This window comes from Stegodyphus dumicola, chromosome 11 (genome assembly GCF_044657685.1).
Source record: "Stegodyphus dumicola isolate Sdum_Otavi_A_Nest chromosome 11, ASM4465768v1".
NCBI classification, from domain to species: domain Eukaryota; kingdom Metazoa; phylum Arthropoda; class Arachnida; order Araneae; family Eresidae; genus Stegodyphus; species Stegodyphus dumicola.
Window position 1 is genome coordinate 116,084,196 of NC_140778.1, and position 18,569 is coordinate 116,102,764.

Below are 18,569 nucleotides of genomic sequence, written 5' to 3' on the forward strand. Positions count from 1 at the left end.
TGATGCTTAAAAGAATAATGAGTGAGATCTTTTTTATTCTCTGTAAGAATTAAAAACTTTCCAAGTTGTGGATTTTAGTCGCTGATATATATACTATATATATATATATATGTAAGAAAAATAAAGAATATATAAAAGATTAAATTAGCAACGTAAATTTTCCTCTCCATTCTAAAAATAGTAACCCCTCTCTGCACTGCATCATTTCGAGACTATTGTATGTCATATGATTCTTGCGTAATTATGATGATGTAAATGGAACTAAAACTCAACCAGCCCAATAGTAGTTTTAGAGCAATATTAACTGTCCAGTCAGAACGTATTGAGAACCAAAACTAACTCAGTCTGACTTGAGATTTCATCCTGAACATTACGCACTTTCTTTCTATGCTATGCCTGGCCGCACTGCAATCTATCTGCCCTTTCTTTCTTATTGCATATTTATCTAAAATGTAAAATCTCTTGGAATAGGCACAATTAATGTGCCAACTTTATTGTCACCGCAGCATGTTTGCTAAAATAAAAAAAATTAAAAAAAAAAAAAAAAAAAAAAAAATGAAGATTTAAATCTGCCTTTGCCTCCAATTTCCAAGCATTATGGATCAACACTTCAACGTCATCCAAAATTACTGCTCCTGAATATATTACATATACATCAGTTTGAATAATAAAGTTGATAGATTAATGACATACACAAAACTGATACATAATTAACCTATCAAATATCGGATTTGTAGCGCACCTTAAGTTTCTTGTCTAAATAAATATAAACAAATCATCTTAGATAGCAGAATGGTTTGAACTATCAAATTTACCACTTTAGGTAAACAGTTCTAATTTTTTTTTTTAATACTCTTATGCCGGGCTGTCGCGATGTTGCCGGCTCTCTAAGTATCCCAGTAGGGCACAAGACGTTGAACGGTCTGGCCGGAGAGTGAGAAGGCGTCGGAAATGATTCTAATTTAATTTAAACATTTCTCTTTGTTAAATCAAAAAATTATAAATTCACACTAATATTATTGCAATATATTGCCGTATTAAGCTTTCCAATTTTAGTCATTGAAGTTATTTAACTATTTATGGTTTATTATTTATGGTTATTTTAAGTTTATTTAACTTTCTTACAAATTCCATATTTTAATACAAGAAACGTTTAAATATTTATTCTGTTTTCCAGTTACTCTACCTAATGTACTTTGGCATACATTTAATTTCTAATGCACATTTAATTAATAAATTGATAATTATGAGCATCTGCAGAATTTTCATAATTAACAAAAAAAAAAAAAAAAAAAAAAAATCGAACTTTCTTATATTCACATCTTGGGATTTTACGTTCCCTTTTAATCCATTCCTTTTTCACATATTGTTGCACTGTATTCAAGTTTCATATGTATGTTATCATAATAATTTATTTACAATTTATACGTCAGGGTTTCAAACGCATACTAATGTTGTTATAATAGATTTCATGCTAAGCTTTTTTTTTTAAAATTTAACTATTAATTTCTGCGAACATTTACATGATTACTTTAATTAACAAAAAATATTTCTAGGACACTTTGACACGGAATAATCTTTTGCACGCCAGTGAGTTATACTAAATTTCCAGTCTAGTTCAGGCATCATGACTATTATTGATGTCATTTATAAAAAAATACAATTGGTATGTTTAATAATTATTTAATGTATGATATTATTACAATAAATGAAAGATGTTTGTAATGCTAATATGTATGTTTACCAATACTTTTTATTTTCTTTGTTAGCTCTCGCATTTATTACTGTTATTCAAGTAATTAGCCAGCTTGCTAAATATTCTTTACTTGTTCTTGTGATATGTAATTCTATTTCTTTATTTTTATTTTCCTCTTGGCTACAATTGGCTTCGAAAAGTAAAATTGTAAACCTGTAGGCAACGGGCGGAAGAAATTTTGATTCGCGCAGTTGGACTATACCAGGCATGGAGGGAATTTTACAGATAACTGAGTCCCTGATACCGGAAGTTTACCGAACAATGTGTACTATTTCCCATGATGCCTTTCGAAATCGCTGATGCAATGTAAGGTTACCAGAATAAATTTTAGAGCCAAGTGCATTGTTCAAAAGTAGCCAAGCTTTTGTTCAATCTGTCTTTGTTCGTAGTCGTATTATTAATATTAGGTCGTTCGCGTCGTGAATACGAGTCGGAAGTTTACCACAAAGTTGACCCTTTTAAAATAGAAAAATTAAAAGTTAGATGTATAGAAAGGCCAATAGGTTCGTAGGCATAATTATTCCTATTATGTAAAAGAGCTGCTTTGAGGAAAACTGTAAGAGAAAAAAAATTTTAAATTGATGATGCTTAGTGAATTGAAACTAGCGCCATATTTATTCTCATTATTCAAAACTGCTTTAGGAAAGATTTTAAATGAAGTATGCTATAAAATTAAATATGTTATTAATCTGTTGCTTTAATAGTTCATTAATACTCTTAATTCAGTTTTGTTCATCAGGCTTTTGTAATATTTAAATTAAACTGTATATTTTTATTAAACCAAATAAATATATATTAATATCTTAAAACTGTTAAAAAATAAACTTAAAAAAGTTACAATAACATTTTTTTTTTTAATATCATTTGTTAATTTGTTGTCCCAAGTAAAACTGAGAATGACTAAAAACTTTAAAATGTTCTGGTTATAAACCCATTTTATACAGTAAATCAAAATATTGTATTAAGAAAATACAAAATTTGAGAACAACCTTTAACAGAAAATTTAAATAAAACTCTACTTTTGAACATTGCTGTCTAAAAAAAAAATTTGGGGGGGGGGGGGGCTCCTGTGTCAGATTCCCAAAAAATTAATAGTTTTATTTAAAATCTCTGCCGATTTATGCATTGTCATAAGAGTTATCATAAAGTCATGCATACAGTCATGCATAATTTTGCATAACATCTGTATATATGCACAGAATAAACGACTTCTTTTCCAAAAGGAATTTTTTGAATGATTTCTGTACATACATATGTATTTATCTCACATAACTAAAAAAGATTAGCCGTAGAATGTTTGTTGTATATGGGACTGCTATAGTTGTGCATCTCTCTTTTTATTGTAATTGCCAGAACCAAATGTGTATATATACACACACACACCTTTACCTAGCCTTAATTTTCACAATCATTGGCCCTAGTCTATACTCCCAATTATCATTGAAATGCTTTAAATGATGAAAATAGTTGTGTTTTATCAATGTAAAACTTTTTTTAAAAATTATTTTGACAAATAACGAAATCTATTTTAATGCGATCTCCAGCTTCCTTATGTCTGCAAAAATATCTGGGAAATTTTTATACTCATTATAAAAAATGAAATTATGAGAAGTTTGACTCCCATGTGACAAAGACTGAGCAGTGTTTTAAATTTCAAAATCTGCAGTTTTTGTATAATTTAATAAGTAATGTGATGTGCACATCAGATTTTGCATATGTATTTTAGAATTTTATACTCTTTAATTTACATCTAGTAATAATGTATTAGATTGAATTAAATTTTATAATATATGTTTCTGGTGTTATTTTTATTTTAATGTTTGAATTTGTGTTGAGTCAGAATACATATGTGTGAGCATCTCAGTTAAAAGATGAAAATATGACTTTTCAAGTAAATTCAAAATAGTTTCATTCAAATAATTTTGAAACTGATAAAAAGCTTTCAGAGATTTGTAAAATAATAATAATTTGTAATTGTCTCCCGAATCCTTCTCTTGTAAACATTGTATGGTAAAAAAATCTGAAAATATTAGTATATATGATGTTTGAATATATTCAAATCAAATAGATATTTATTGAAATTGTTTTGTTCTAAAGAGTTTATGTTCATAATGTATATTTTAGCATCTATAATCAGAATTACCTAAATCAAACTTATGTTTGTTTGTCCCTTCATAATAACTGATGGGCAACAAAAATAAGCTTGTTTTAGTACCTGACAGATTGAAGGAAAACCAGCACCTGTATATCTAAGTGGGTAGCTATTGCTGGGCCTTGCTAAGTACTAAGCTTCCACCAAAATGGAATTTTGAAGAAGAATGCTCTGAATGTGGTCAGAAAGTCTCCTACCACCAACCTCTCAAGGATTTCGCCTCACCTTCTGCTTTTAATGCTCCTTGCTAAACAACCATTACACACTTACATTACAACATCCATGCCTTCTTTGGGATTTGAACTCGAACCTTTTGGTATGGTAGGCAGCGTCATTAACTACGAGTACTATCCTGTCTGGGTGCTACAGCATAGTGTTGCTATAATGGAAGATGTCTTGTTCTGTGAAGACATGAAAACAATCACAAAAGAAAAAGATGCCTTTCTGCATGTGAAGGAATTTTTTGTGAAGTATGCTCTTTTGTCAATCAAAACAAAATTCAGAAATCGCTTGGATGCTCAAGCAGATATGCGAATTGCTATTAACAATAAAGTGCCACAATTTGAAAAAAAATATCCAATACAGAGGAATAGAAATAGTTATTAATTATTGTTTTGAAAAATTTATGCAAATATTAAATTTTGTAATATTTTTTTTAGTTCCATGTTTTATTTTTGTTTATTATTAAAATTTGATTACATAACTGTTTTCTTTTTCCTCACCCTCCCTAGAAACTTTGTTAGGGGCTGCAAGAATATAATTTTTTAGAACTGCTAGACATGGAAAAGTTTGGGAACCTGTGTCTTAGAAGATGATATTGTGAAGTTCAGTTTTGAACTAATAAAGAATACTGTATATGTACATATAAAAAAATCTAATATCTATGTGAATATGTTTCAAACCTGTTTCTGAATATATATATATTTATTTATATTTACATAATACACTTAAAAAAAAGGGAAAATAACTAAAGTTTTCGTTTAATAAACTAAATATACATGCAGGAGTAGTGTTTGACCTACTCCACTCTCATGTAGACATTACTCATGCAGGAGTAGTGTTTGAGCCCAATACTGGTATATGTATATATATATAGGAGTGAAATCATTAAGCAACTGGGAAACAAAATAATTTTGCCCTTTACAACATTAAATTTTTTCCATACATCTAAAGCATTCTTAGTTACATTGCTGTCATAAAATCTGGTCTAAATTTTTGTGAAATGTAAGTTAGTACATTGCTTATACCACTTGTCCATCAGAGTTCTTATGCAATCATTGGTTGTATGCATATATTGGAGTTTAAAAAATGATTTAAAAAAACATGTAACTTCAAGTTGCGTAAGTCAGGTATAACTCTACTTGATATAGGATTAAGACCAGGAAATTAGCTAGATGCTTTTAAACATGGACTGTTTATTGTATGACATTCTAACTCGATGAAAAGGAGATTATCATTTGCTTATATTATACATTATACATATCAATAAGTGTGGTGTTAACTTATTCTGAGTCTTTACATGCGGAAAGATCTTGAATATTCATAATAGTGCAACTTTATACCTGTTACTTGTGGTGTTTATGTTGCAGCAGTATAGGTAATTATTTCTTAGATTCGATACATAAAACCCGAAAAGACAGATTCCTGTGGTTTACACCTTTTGTTTGCTTTCTATCATCCACATCAGAGCACTTTTGGACTGACAGATTTCAAGTGTCCTTAATGTACTTAAGCATAACAGTAAAAAAATAGCTTATTTGAAGTTCGAATCTTGGCACAAGTGAGTCGGTTCTTCTGAACCATATTGATCAAGTTGCTGCATAGCAATGAATTATCTAGCATTAATATTTCAGAAAACACAAACAGTTCATTGTTTCTGGTAAAAAAAAAAGGGGATGCAATGTCACAAAATAAGCGAAATGTAATCACAGAAAAACGCAATGAAGTTCGTTCACTATGACATAAATCAACAGTGCTATGTATTAAATCGATGAAGAATTAGCAATTTAAAAAAGACTGGAAGAAAAATAATAGATCGAATAAGAAGCAGACTATATTACTTAAAATGAATGACTCGTAAAATTTCTGGGCTGGCGTAAACATTCAGGAAATGTAGTGTTAGAAGAATTAATGTGCAATTTGAGAATACAGTCAATGCGTGGGAAGGTGCAGAAAGAATGTCTATGCATACAACGTCGAATATATAATCTTTGTTTGATCAGTTGACTTATGCGAAAACCGGTTCTTTGGAGAAATCAAACGAGAAACAGTGCTTCAAACGAAACATTTTCGTTTAAGTATAAAATTATCTCGCTAGCTAGGTGAGACGCAGTTTTCAACGAAACATGTTTCAGTTAGGAACACTTCAGTAGTACACTGTTGGCCATTAAAATAGCAACACTGTGAAGAAAAGCAAATACATAAAAGATATTTATTGCAAAAAGATATGTATGGCATACGACGTGCAGTCTCCTCGCTGCCTCCAGACACATATATGGCCATCAGAATATCACACGCTGAACAGGGACATGTCTGAAAAGACAACATTGTGACATTCTTTTATCCAGCTTTGTCGTTTGGTGCACCAGAATCACTGTCTCTCTCTATGCTGCATTTTCAAGGGAAGCCAAAGTAGCGGTCATCGTGTTGATAGTTCACTCCGCTGCAGGGCTTAAATTTTAAAATTATAAGTGCCGGAGCCCTATGGAAGACCGCCAGCAAAGAGCAATAAAAGTAAATAAATAAATTAAATGACTATTAAACTCATTAATAATTTTAAAATTAAACAGTTAATTATAATCAAATTAATTAATAGCTATTTAATTAAAGTTTATAGATTTTATTCAATTAACAATTATTATATAATTCATTATAATTTAATTGATAATTATTAGATAATTAATTATTATTTATTGAAATAATTAAAACTAAAATAATTGTAAAGCGACAAATTAAAATGTCATAAGCGATTTTTAATATAATTTTATTGCTAAAAATAAAATTTTCGAGTTAAAATTTCTACGGAAATTGTTATTCAGTTACATAAAAGAATTGCCGCAGCCTTCTTATTTAGGGCTCCGGTGCACTCCGGCTAGAATTGTAATTTATCTTGAAAACTGAGAAGTACCAGAGCTGGGCTCCGGTGCAATTTAAGCACTGCTCTGCTGCAAATTTCGAAGCACCGTACGAGCGGATACTCGGCGTACTGCAAACATACCCATTTCCTAACTAATGGTTCGTTATGTGTTTGTGCGGTTTTTTTCAAGGCTAACCTCACAATATGTCTGTCCTCTCGAGCGTTAGTCAGGAGACGGCGTTGAGATCCTGCATGCCGTTCAGTATGACCCTCAGCAACCCATTGATTATATATTCGCATGACAGTGATTGGATGTCGAGCAGTGCGACGGGCGATATCGCGGAACGATAATCCACACTCTCTATGGGAAACAATCCTGCCTCTACCATATTCCGACTCTTGCTGGTAAGAATTTCGTCTTAATATTTGAGGCATAACACGATATTCTGAGAAAACTCTGGCCGTACAAAGCGCGTTCCGAATGAGAAATCCACTATACAACTTTTTTTATGCAATACGTCAGATGTCTTTTCTCCCTCCTTGCATGCGCTTAAATTCTAATCCATTTGCATACCAAATCTCTTCTTCCTTTCACGTGCTTTTACCGTTCGTCGCATCATTCCTTCCTGGTGTTGCAATTTTAATGGCTAGCAGTGTAGGTGAGGACAAGCTCATTTCCCGAAAAAACAGTGTGCTTATATAAGCCTTCTCTTGTCTTACTTAAAACTGCCTGAGCAAGGTTTATTCAGTTAAGCATATCGACTAACGTGTCAACGTTCTATAACTTTGACTACTTATTTCACAGTTTTGTTTGCATTAGCTAATGAGAATGTATCCGAATACTCAATATAATCCAAATGAATAAATTCGACAGTGACTGCATTACCACTTTCATGGGAACGGACTGATCTTACTGATGCATAGTCTGACCTGAGAACCAGAATTCTGACAAGAGTGTAATACAGTTAGAACTGTATTGTTACTAAGTATTACAATAAGGCATTCAGAATCACCAAAAGGACAGACGCAGAGCTAGAATGGCAGTTTCTGGGAAGGATCGTGGGATAGCAAGAGTTACTGCAAATTAGTTGAAAGCTTCTACCATTCAGCATCACATACCTACATACTCTAGACGTGTAGTTTTAAAAAACAGTGTTGTAAGGAAAAGTGGTTTGAATTTTCGGCGTCTGTTGCAATATCCACAACTCCTAGGCATGGAGAGCAGAACAGAACACTGGAGACGAGCTCCTGCCCTCGATTAACTTTCAGAAAAAATCCTCAGATCTGCAGGAGACCATTCAGGCGGACGTAACTCACGCGGTCTCCTACGGACTTTATATATATAACATTGGACGAAAGATAACGCTCAGTCAATAAAAGTTCCAGCTGGGTACCAGTCCTGTTTCAATGATTATATTTGATGTGTTGTTCCATCTACTAAGTGCACCAGAGGACCGAAGAGCCAATGACCCAATGAAAACGCCTCATATCTAATCATGTTGCGACCTACAGTCAATAGGCAGACAAGACAGTGCCATATGGTCCCTGCAGGTTTTGAATGGTGCCATATGATCCCTGCAGGTCCTGAATGATGCCATATGGTCCTGAAACATTCTCTGAATGAACGTAAGTTCTAGTCCTGTAAAGACTGATTATACGTGGCCGAAACTGCGTATGTATAGATCTTAGACAGTAGCTTCCCGATTTTCCGACGTAGATCCCCGGAGAGGGGGCATTGAGAGCAACGTTTATTCTGGTGTTGCGGCTGATAATTTTCGAATGTATCGGGTTAGAACTGGATCATGTTCTGCGATGAATTATGATTTTCGTTAGCTTGGGATTCATACGTGAAAGAAGATTGGCTTACCTTAATTCAGCATAGAAGTCCCAGTGAGCTGTGTACCCTTTGTCAACGTAAAACAACCATACCTCTGTATATACTGGCATTATTATCTAGGCAGCCAAATTCTATAATAACCAAATTTGTACTGATCTTTCGCAGCACTTTAAGAGCCCAATGATTTATGGACAAGATCCTGCCAACTTCTGTATTGCCAAAACTATGGCATTTGTCAGCGATCATCCTTGAGCAAGATAATAGCCAGCTGCATGCGGCCAACGCCTCCAAGGAATGTCTGTTTAATATTACAACCTCCCTTTTGCTTGCCAGATCTTCAGTTTTTTTCCCAAAAGTGATATGCATGAGGCGTGTTAGGACGACAGTTACAACCATTTGACAACGCGCATAAACCTGATCAACAATTAAAAACTCTTGTCATCAAGTTTCGAAATTATGTTTCAATTTTGTTTCTGAAAGTTCTTATAGGATTGAAACCAAAGAATTGAGTTGGCACTATTTATGTTCGGAAATATGCTCTTCAGCCAATATGAGATCAATTATGCACGGTGACTATCGTTCTCTTGAAAGTTAACATTAGCATCTGGTGGAATAGCATCAATGAAGGAGTGTACGCAGGGCCAATGGTAGGTTCTTTGCCCCACGGTGCAGTCTTTGCTGTCTTAACTTCTGCCGCCCAGTGCCTCCCTAAATTCTAAAAAATTTGTCTTCCCTATGTGCTACCGCCCGGTACGGCTGCACAGGCTCCGAACCTGGTCCTGCGTGAATGTGATCGGCAGCGATATTGTGGTAAGCTGTAGTGCTAATAGCTGTTTTCTGAGAGCATAATTTCATTGCCGTCAGTGAATAGTTGTCTCTTTTACAGTTGTCATTTTTTCAATCGTCAGGAGTTCACTTTTAGGGATCTTGGGCCATTTTTATCAGTCCCTCTCCGTGGGTCCTTCGTCGACGTAGGGAAGAGACGGCAATGCATGAGTTGGCTGCTCTACTTATGCGAGTTAATCGGACCTGACCTCCCCCACGCTGCTCACTTATTCTGCGCATACGTTGGGAGTGGAATATGGAGAAAATTAGCGGCCTTCACAGAACTATAAGCACCGTTCTGTTCAGTGCGCGCTCAGGCGCGGTAGGGATTCGTAATGATACTACCAAGGTCTGACTCGGGCTGAGTGATCGCTAAATAGTTTTTAGACACCCTTTGGTGTCACAGCATTCAATACTGTATGGCTTATTGCCGGGTCGGAACTATTTTAATCTTTATGGCATGGTAGGCCGCCAGATTCGGGCAGAACAAAATATCGCAGATCTGTAGCGACAACTGATGAATGCTTGGCAGAATGTGTCGCAGGATGACATTAGGAACCTCTACCATTCCTTGCCTCGACGAATTAAAGCATGCATTGCCGCCAGAGGCGGTTCGACCAACTACTAACTTGAACACTCAATGGGTGATTGTGAGCCATGAACAGGTACTATAACTTTGACCTTTTAATCAGTTTATTACCTGTGTATGAGTTATACATATATTCAATTTCATCAAAAACAACCACTTCCTTCATGGTGCTTGGATTTTTTGCAAAAGAGTGTAGTTTGTGTTCCGAAGTATGCTCTTCAATCAATTTGAGACCAATTATGCATGGTGACTAAGCGTAGACTCATAGGCTTCCATCGTATTTTCATTTCTGTATTCTCATTCCTCTTGCATGTTTCATGATGATCATATAATTTTTTCTAAATGCACACAGCTGATGGTTAAAGTACTCTGCTTTTGGCCGTTAAAATTGCTACACTTCCATATATGGATACGTCCATCATGATGGCTGACGCAGAACCGAGTTTCATCATGATGTTGAAGCAGAACCTCTACAAAGAGGATGTGGTGGTACTCTTGTGTCCAATATCGTCGTTCGTCAATCTACTCGTACGTACGCCTGTCTCTGCTGCGTCATCAATTGAAAACCGCAATAACGGTCGCAGTCCTAACAGTTCGTGGTGCTGCAGACGTCATAGCGCGGTCTGTGCAGACACTCGTAGTCCTGAACATGAGGAGCCAAATTCCTGACTCAGGGCACATGAAGTCATTGTACAATCCCGCAAAAGCCGAGACGAAATGGCTGTCCTCTAGGCGCTAGTGGACCGATAAACCCTCCAATTCTGGAGCAGTCGATTTCTGACAGGTGCTGGTAGGAGTTTTTCGTTTATAATATGTAGGCGTAATACTCAAACGACCGATGTTCAGTTGTGATTTCTAAATGAAAATCGCGGTTATTCATACCTGCTTTGTGTGCATGCGCTAGAATGCTCATCATTAACTATTTGCACATCCCACCATGTAGTACTTTAGGCAAATTTGACATTTGTTGCATGCCGCAGTCATGGTATAGCAAGTTCAACAGCTAGCAGTATAATACCAATTTCAAGGAAGAAAGCAAAGTATGACAGTAGGGACTCAAATAGCTGGGAAATATAGTCCTCAAACATGTACTTTGTAGGTTATGTAATCATCAGATCCTGACTAAGGCAAGGGCATACGGGGCAGTTGCCCCAGGCCCCCACATCACAGAAGGGCCCTTAATCGACTAGAAAGTTTATTACTATAAAAATTTAAATATATCTAAAAAGTTCGCGTGTTTGAAGCAGTAAAGCATAGGAGGGTCCCAAAAACGTTTTTGGTAAAGTCCCCATTTAGGCTAAGTTGGGCACTGGCAATCGTGCTTCTTATATCATTGCTTCTCATTTTAGTTTGACAACAGCTTGGATTTTTTTCTGAAGTCACATACGGCACATTGTATAAGTATTAGGACCAAGCAAAGGAAACAGTGTGATTTAATTAATGCCAAGGTAATCAAGAGTTACATAGCACTAATAATTTACTATTAAAATTTAGAGGTACCAAAAGATATAGCATTGATCAAGAAACCAAGCTGCAGTGTTCTCATATGCTAGCATCCTTAAACCAAGAATTGTGTTCTTTCCTAATAAATAATGCTGTATGATACATGATATCTCTAAATATTTATTACAAATATTACTGTTATGTGTAAAAAATTTGAATATTGACAAAACACTGCCTTTGAAGAACTTAAATTACATACCATGGTAGATTTTGTTTCAATTAACTTAAAGCAAAGTGTGTAAGGAACATCTGCTAAGAGAACGGATGCTTTTCTGGACGATTTTTGAGATACAGACTTGTATTCATGTTACAATATTTCATTTGCTTGTCAGGACGAAAAGGGGAAGTTCATTTTTTACCGAAGACTTCTACATATTTGTTAACATTCCAGGTTTCAATTGATTAGAATCTCCTGAGAAGTTAGAACAACTTCTATGAATTTAGGATAAATAGGAAAAAGTAGGGGGAAAAATAAACTTACTCAAAATTCAGAATTTTGAGTAAATTGAAAATTTGATTACAGCACCCAAGGAAATTTGACTTATTAAGAAAAGTTAGTATCCATTTTTGATAAAACTTTTAAGGTATTTCTCCGACTTTCTTGGCATGCCTTCATGATGTAATGGTCTACACACTGGGCGCGTATTCCAGAGGTCCGTTGTTGGATTCCCGGCGAGAGCACTGCTCATTTTTCATCTTTTCTGCTTCCAAAAAAATACATAATGTCTCTAAAGTGGCACTCAAACTAAAAGAGTGGTGGATGATGATTCTCCACACCCAGGATTTGGCGAGTGGGTCCCATAAAACCTCAGTCACCTTTTAAAAGGGGAAGTGTATAAGGTAATTCTCCCAGCTTCTTAGCATGCTTTCGTAGTGTAGTGGTCAGCACGCTGGGCGCGTATTCCAGAGGTCCGTGGTTCGATTCCCTGTGAAGGCGTCGCTAATTTTTTACTTCTACTGCATTAAAAAAAAAAAAAAAAAGAAGAAGAAAGAAACAATATCTCTATAGTGCCGCCTGAACTAAAAATGATGGTTGATGACGATTCTCCACCACTAGAGTTTGGTGATTAATCAACAGTGCCCTTTAAAAGGGGGAGTATATAACATATTTCTCCCACCTTCTTAGCGTGCCTTCGTGGTGTATTGGTCTGCATGCTTGGCGGGTCTTCGAGAGGTCCGTGGTTCGATTCCCGGAGAGGGCATTGCTCATTTTTCATGTCTCTTGTTTTAAAATAACTTAATGCCTCTACAAACTCATCACGGAAAGAGGAATTTAAATTATCACAAATTTTGAATTATCAAAGTTATGTTTGATTTATGAAGAAAAGTTAGTATACATTTTTAAAACAACTCATCAGGGAAAGAGATATCTAAATTTAAATTATCACAAATTTTGAATTAACAAAGTTCTATTGTCTTTTCAAACTATTAGATATTAGAAATAGTATTAGTAAGTCTGAATACTATTATCAGAAGCTCTATGCTAACAGGAATAATTTTTTAATGCCATAACTTCATATCAGTGAAATCTCCCATCTGATAGGTACAATTTTATCTTTATTTCCAACATTAGCAATGAGATTCATTACATTAAAAAAAAGAATTTTTATTTTAAAAAAAGTTAAAAATTTCCATAATTTTTAAATATTAAATCTGAGAACTTTTTTTATGAGATCATGCATTGACAAATTATGTATGAATAAAAAATTCAGGATGTTTATTTCATTAACACATCATGATGCTAAGTTTTTTTTCCCCCTTGAGAAAGTAAATAAAAATTCCATATTAAACATTTCTGAAATGTGAAAAAAAATGTAATAATATATACTATTGGATTAATATTATAAATTTTTATTAAACATATTTCTGAAAATCTTTTAAGCATCATGCATATAGTTTATGTGAGAGAGCAGAAGCAAATAATGAGTAATGAAATAGCAATAACTAAATATCTACACAGTGAAATCTCTGCAAGAAGGGCATCCATGGCTCTTATCTTTCATGGAATCCATCATCTTATAGAGATATTTAAAGCTTAATATTTAAAAACGAATTCTGTGAAGTTTGATTTATGATCTCAGAAACATTACTCATTTTCAGGAAGTGGTTGCCCCAATGATTTCACTGTAACTGTTAAAAATGATCAATAATTATAAATAAGTAAGCAGTAAAATCAAAACTTCTGCCCATTTCACAAACCACTGCATTTAATAATTGTTATTGACAACTTATGTTAGCACACAGTGATGAAATAGCACATATACATATATAAATAGTAAACTATTACATAAGTTATATTAAATGTAATAAAATCTCCCTAAGATGACCATATATGATTCCTGATGATTTTTCAATTTCTGTTTCTTTTAATAGCTTTTAGATTGCTCAAACAAGAAAATAACTATTACTAATGCCCAATAATAAAGCTTTTTTATGTTCTCAGAATTACTATTAACTTTCAGAAGTTTCCAAAATTGTTTTACCAAAGATTTTGTACAATAATAAAATTTCATATGTGTTATATGTTAACTTTTGTTATACTTATTATAAGTAATGTACAGATCATAATTAAATTGCCAGATTAATTTTTCAAACTGCAGATTGGTATTTTTGCTTTCATTGAAAACATCAAAATGGATGTACGTGTAAAATTTGAATTTGTTTGGCAAAGTGAAATTCCAATAGTAGGTGGATTTGTGCCTTTATGCAAACAAAAGCAAGCTCTTATGACATAAGTCAGTTGCATTTAAGAAATATATAACTTACAATCGTTACACAAAATACAATAAATATCAAACATCTTTAACATGACTCATCCTTGCCATTTTAGGTCAATACTATTTCTTACTGCTGGATAGAAATTTCTATTAAAATTTTACATGCTGGATATGAAGGTTTATATATTCAGGAAAAACATGACTATTGATTTGACCATTTGTCATTTTTTATGGAAATTTTTTTCTATGTAATTTTATTCCATAGTACTGTTTTGTTTTTAAAACAGTAATTTATTCCTCTATTATAAATAAAATGACAAAATAATCATATTTATCACAATATGGTTTATTTTAAACCCTTTTTTATTATTATTACTTATTTTTATTTTTCGCCTTTTAGGGGTTTCATTCTGTCCATCAGAATATATAAGTGAATAGTAAAAACTGCTGTTGAGAGGATGAAGGATAATTGAATTTCTGTTAAATTATATTTAACAGTACATATCTAAAAAAATAGAAATTTAATACAGATCTCCACTTTGTAAAAGAACAGCACTGCTGTAAAATCTTTAATAAGACAAAATGGTAAAAAGTAATGAAGCAGCTAAGGTGAATTTATATAGAAAAACTAACCTTTATTAAAGGATATTATATAGAATACTTTTTTTTTTTTTTTTTTTTAAGGACAGCTATTAAATCATCATTGGCATTTATTTCTGTATGGTTAGCTTCTGTGCTTATGTTTCAGAATATGATGCTAATGTCTGAAATGTTGACTCATACCTGATACTCTGAAGAAACTTATGGAAATGATTCACCGCGAAAATTTTATCCAAATGAAATCATGAATGTTTAGGAATACGCAGAGCTAAAATGTCTTACAACTAGTCCGAAGACAGTATGAGAATTATAATAATCTGCCTGGGGAAAATCTTAAAGCTGATAATGTAACCAAAGTCATAGGTAAGGTTTTCAGTGCCAGAGTGAAGTTTTCGCACTCCCTTTTGTTTGCTAAGAACGGAAAATATTTAATTTAAAAATTTAGTAACATCAGTTTGGCTCCCCTTGGGGGGGGGGGCAAGGGACAGATGTCCACCCTCACTCCCCTCTAGCTATGCCCCAGGAGGTAACAATGAAAAGAATGTTACATGTGAACCACCATGCAAGGAGACCAATTGTCCTCATTTGGTAGACTCTGTCCTTCTTCAAGAAGTGTCCTCCCAACTGTCTTCCTTTTCAATATTTTACAACTAATCTGTTTATCTCTGTATTAGTTAAAGATGCTGCTTCGAAATGTTACACGTCAATGGTCATGTGATGGTGCAGTTCGAAGAAACATGATTATAAAATGCACAGACAACACATTCTGGGCATATCAAAACATCACGCAGCCACACTTGTCATGCACCTCACACTTTTGCGCACTTTACTTTGTTTATTTTAATGTGTCTATAATATTATAGTTCGCATTTACATCTGATGCAAATACAAATTTCCTTTCACTGTATAATTATTATACTCTGAGTATAATAATTGTGACAATATACTTGCAGAAGACTTGAAAAATGCAGTATTTGTAACAGTTTTATCTGAGGCATCGAATCATAATGAAACAAAATTGTATCCAATAATAGTAAGATATTATAATGTTAACAATGGCACTCACATAAAAATTTTTAATTTAAAGTCTATTGAGGGCGAAGAAATTTTGGTGAACCATCTATACAGAGTAATAAATGAAAACAATTTGAAATATAAAGTTGTTGCACTAACAGCAGATAATACAAATACAAATTTTGGTGGGAAAAGATGCAAAAGGAGTAAATAATGTCTATGAAAAATTACCAGATTTACTCTAAAAGAAAACACTAGGCATAGGTTGTAATACACATATTTTGTCAAATGCAATAAACATGGTATCATCTGCCATGCCAATTGATGTAAAAGTAATAATAACAACAATTTATTTGTATTTTAGTCGTTTTACGGTTCGTGTGACTGCTTTAAAAAAATTTTGTAAAGACGCAAATGTCCTGCTTTGTTCGCTTTTTGTCCTCTTTTTCATTGTAAAAAGAAAAGGGTCACCTTCATTAAATCATTTTCTTATAATTTAAATGTTGTCCTTTTTTAAAATCATATCAATTTCTTAAGAAATAAAACATAAATAAAAGAAACAATCATATGATGAATACATAGATTATGTAGATAGAAGTACATGTATATTCGGTGTAAAAAAATGAGTCCATTGGAAATTGTAAAAGAGATGGCAGTGAAAATGTAAAGTGAGTTGTGAAATATCTGGTTGTGCAAGATATAGGAGACAGGTTGAAGACCACTTATTAATATCTAATTATTTGAATCTATAAGATCACTATGTCTATAATTTAGGTGCCCAAATGGGTCAAAAAGTTAAAAATTTGTTACACTTTGACTAATGTTTAGGATACTAGCTGTTAAAATTGATATCTGCAGATACTTCCTTAAAACTGTTGGTTTCCTTGTTTTTCCTGTTACATCATAATTGGTCCTACTTTTCAGCAGGCATTATATGAAATAAATGTTGCACCATAATTCTGCTTTCCAACTTTCTTCATAAAAGTGAAAGGATGTAAAAAAGAACAACTTTTTAAACCGAAACAGTAAATTTTACATAAGCTGCAATAATAAGTGTAGTTAAATATAGTAATAAGCAATAAAATCTATATCTAAAATTATCTAACATTCTTGCATTCAAAATTCTTTAGTTTTTAGTCATCTAAATTTTCTCAGTAATTTGCCGATTACGCCCTAATTTTTAAATAAAGATAAAACAATTGATATCTAAGACACTACTTAACAGTCTTACTTTTATTTTCAAAGAAAATATATCTATACTTTTTGCAAATATGCAGTTTTACGATTGCAAGGACAAATATTGTAGAAATCAATAAGGAATCTCTGCATTGATGAACTCACATAATTGTTCATTATATATAAAAACAAATTCTGTTAACATGAAAATATATATGTGGACACGTTTTTTTTACATATACAATTCTTTTGACCTAAATATTTATTTTTGATTGATTTCAAAGGTTGCAATCATAAATATTCCACATTCATTACATAATATATAAAAACAAATATTTGAGAAAATGAATAATAATTGCCTTCCTTAAATCTTTTAGGGAAATATGTTTTTAATACAATGTCAGGTTTCTTTTCATAATACAGTGGACATATTCAACAAAGAGTTAACAGAGCGTAATGTTCGGAAAAAACTTGCTTAGCAAAACAATCCATTATACAGTTTTTATAATATTTCAAAGATTACTCCACTTGACAATAAAAACGTAATATAATAAAACGTATCTCTCCATTAAATCAGTAATAAATAAGTATCTCTCCATTAAATAGATAACAAAATATAACACAGATTTCAATCTGATTTCATAAATTTCATGCATTTTAAAAACTACTGCACACTCCAAATATTATATACATATATGCCAGAAATATATATTTCTATTTGTGTATGTACGAAGAAATAATGCATGAGTAAAATCACATATCTAATGCATTTTTTGAGCAGACTGATTAGTTTTAATGCATAATGATAATCTTAAGTTCTTGCTACAAACTATACCACTAAAGAGAAGAGTCGTAAATATTTTATAAAAACTTCCCCAAACCCATTCACATGGCAATTACAACATACGTAAAAGTATGATAACAAAAAATAACCAGTACGGCGATAAATAGCCAATTACAATAACCCTTCATTCGTCAATAGCACTCGTGTGTCGAGAGTACTTGCCCTGAGGCCGGTAAATATCCGGGTAAGCCTCCTTCGTCGGGTCTCAGATATCAGACAGATTCGCATGGAGGTAGTAGGCAGTAAGATGGAGTCGCCCTAAACAAGTTTCTCCGTACCCTGCTCTGAAGCACCGGCGATCCCTACGTGGTGACCAAAACATTGGGTCATTTACCATTGAGTTCTATGGGATTTGACGCGTTCGGGTGTAAATATTTTGTAATTACGTCGCAAATATACATATAAATGTATATATTTTCTTTTACTACAACACTTCAGAGTCCTAAGTATGTGAAAACAACATATTTTTAAACAACATTT